Genomic DNA, 3,452 nt, shown 5'->3' on the forward strand with positions numbered 1-3,452 from the left:
CCGTTCACCTACCACCATACCCCATCCACCTACCACAATACCCCGTTCACCTACTACCCCCTTTCACCTACCACCATACCCCGTTCACCTACCACCATACCCCGTTCACCTACTACCATACCCCGTCCACCTACTACCATACCCCGTTCACCTACCACCATACCCCGTCATCTACCACCATACCCCGTTCACCTACAACCATACCCCGTTCACCTACAACCATACCCCGTTCACCTACCACCATACCCCATTCACCTACTACCATACCCCGTTCACCTACTACCATACCCCGTTCACCTACCACCATACCCCGTTCACCTACTACCATGCCCCGTTCACCTACTACCCCGTTTACCTACCACCATACCCCGTTCAACTACCACCATACCCCGTTCACCTACCACCATACCCCGTTCACCTACCACCATACCCGTTCACCTACTACCCCATTCACCTACCACCATACCCCATTCACCTACCACCATACCCCGTTCACCTACCACCATACCCCGTTCACCTACCACCATCACCGTTCTACTACTACCCCGTTCACCTACTACCATACCCCGTTCAAAGGCACTTTAATATTTTGTCTTGCCAATTCACCCTCTGATTGGCCCATGTAACAGTGTAGGTTCCATCCCTCTCTTCGCCCCAACCTGGGCTCGAACCTGGGACCCTCTGCACACATCAACAACTGACACCCCACGAAGCACCGTTACCCATCGCGCCACAAAAGCCACGGCCCTTGCAACGCAAGGGGAAACCCTACTTCAGGTCTCAGAGCGAGTGACGTCACTGATTGAAACGCTATTAGCGCGCACCACCGCTAACTAACTAGCCATTTCACATCGGTTACACCACCGCTAACTAACTAGCCATTTCACATCGGTTACACCACCGCTAACTAACTAGCCATTTCACATCGGTTACACCACCGCTAACTAACTAGCCATTTCACATCGGTTACACCACCGCTAACTAACTAGCCATTTCACATCGGTTACACCACCGCTAACTAACTAGCCATTTCACATCGGTTACACCACCGCTAACTAACTAGCCATTTCACATCGGTTACACACACAAACACAACCTATGTCTCAATTGTCTCAAGGCTTAAAAATCCTTCTATAACCCGTCTCCTCCCCTTCATCTACACTGATTGAAGTGGATTTAACAAGTGAACATCAGTAAGGGATCATAGCTTTCACCTGGATTCACCTGGTCAGTCTGTCATGGAAAGACCAGGTCCAAACCGTCCAAACCCGGACGACTTTGGGCCAATTGTGTGCCACCCTATGGGACTCCCAATCACGGCCGGTTGTGATACAGCCTGGATTCGAACCAGGGTCTGTAGTGACGCCTCTAGCACTGAGATGCAGTGCCTTAGACCGCTGAACCAGGGTCTGTAGTGACGCCTCTAGCACTGAGATGCAGAGCCTTAGACCGCTGAACCAGGGTCTGTAGTGACGCCCCTAGCACTGAACCAGGGTCTGTAGTGACGCCTCTAGCACTGAGATGCAGTGCCTTAGACCGCTGAACCAGGGTCTGTAGTGACTCCTCTAGCACTGAGATGCAGTACCTTAGACCGCTGAACCGGGGTCTGTAGTGACGCCTCTAGCACTGAGATGCAGTGCCTTAGACCGCTGAACCAGGGTCTGTAGTGACGCCTCTAGCACTGAGATGCAGTGCCTTAGACCGCTGAACCAGAGTCTGTAGTGACGCCCCTAGCACTGAACCAGGGTCTGTAGTGACGCCCCTAGCACTGAACCAGGGTCTGTAGTGACGCCTCTCTACATGATATCAGAATGAGGTTATTAACCAACATACCTGTATATGTCTATGCCGTTCTGACATTGCTGGACCAAATATTTATATATTCTTAATTCCATTCCTTTAGATGTGTGTTTGTTGTGAAATTGTTAGATATTACTATTTAAATATTACTGCACTGTTGGAGCTAGAAACACAAGCATTTCGCTACACCAGCAATAACATCTGCTAAACACATGTATGTGACAAATAAAATGTGATTTATATCACATGTATGTGACAAATAAAATGTGATTTATATCACATGTATGTGACAAATAAAATGTGATTTATATCACATGTATGTGACAAATAAAATGTGATTTATATCACATGTATGTGACAAATAAAATGTGATTTATATCACATGTATGTGACAAATAAAATGTGATTTATATCACATGTATGTGACAAATAAAATGTGATTTATATCACATGTATGTGACAAATAAAATGTGATTTATATCACATGTATGTGACAAATAAAATGTGATTTATATCACATGTATGTGACAAATAAAATGTGATTTATATCACATGTATGTGACAAATAAAATGTGATTTATATCACATGTATGTGACAAATAAAATGTGATTTATATCACATGTATGTGACAAATAAAATGTGATTTATATCACATGTATGTGACAAATAAAATGTGATTTATATCACATGTATGTGACAAATAAAATGTGATTTATATCACATGTATGTGACAAATAAAATGTGATTTATATCACATGTATGTGACAAATAAAATGTGATTTATATCACATGTATGTGACAAATAAAATGTGATTTATATCACAATACATAAAGTCAGAATAAGGTTAACCTCTCTGTAATAGGGTCTAGTTTCCTGAATTTCCGCCTGACTGGCATGCCCAAAGTAAACTGCCTGTTAATCAGGCCCAGAAGCCAGGATATGCATATAATTGGTACCATTGGATAGAAAACACTTTGACCGTTCTAAAACTGTTAAAATAATGTCTGAGACTATAACAGAATTGATATGGCAAGCGAAAATCCAAAGACAATCCGACCAGAATTATTTCTTTTTTGAGCTCCTGGCTCTTATTATGGAAACCTATTTCTATGTACATCCGTCTCCCAGATTGCAATTCCTATGGCTGCCACTAACAGTCTTTATTCAAGGTTTCAGGCTTGTTTTCTGAAAAACACAACAGAGGCCTACCATGGCTTGCTCGATCTTGTTGTCGATTGCGATCATGCTGCTGCTCGACCCACTGCAAAGACAAGAAAATAAACAGTTTTGAATAGTGTGTGTGTCTAGTTTCAGTGTAATGTGGTGGCACATAGTTCACATCAGAGTACGGAGTTGAGTGGTCGGAAATCCCACTCAGCCGCTCTACTCAAAACCAAACCGCTCCTCGCTCACACAAAAAAATTATAAGCATTCATTAAAACAACACCCATCTATTTGTGTGACTACCTGCACCTACCATTTGATTTTTGAAGTATTGAAACCAAACCACATGATTTGAATGAAAAGTATTTTCATAAATATAAAAAAGGTGACTGTAAGAAGCACTCATCATTTGAAATAGGCTACGCGTCATACTAAACAGCATATAAACACTCTACATTAGTCAGGAGCCAGACAGGGAGCCTAAGG

At 43.2% G+C, this 3,452-nt stretch overlaps 1 long non-coding RNA gene across 1 annotated transcript in view; it reads right to left on the reverse strand.

Moving 5' to 3' along the window:
• LOC123738965 (uncharacterized) overlaps positions 1 to 3,248 on the reverse strand; it is a 4,751-nt gene extending 1,503 nt beyond the window's left edge. The window contains exon 1 of the long non-coding RNA XR_006767577.1: positions 3,012 to 3,248. This is a non-coding gene — a long non-coding RNA (uncharacterized lncRNA). The remainder of the gene's footprint in view (positions 1 to 3,011) is intronic.
• Positions 3,249 to 3,452: the final 204 nt, after the last annotated feature.

The sequence above is a fragment of the Salmo salar genome, unplaced genomic scaffold (genome assembly GCF_905237065.1).
Source record: "Salmo salar unplaced genomic scaffold, Ssal_v3.1, whole genome shotgun sequence".
NCBI lineage: Eukaryota > Metazoa > Chordata > Actinopteri > Salmoniformes > Salmonidae > Salmo > Salmo salar.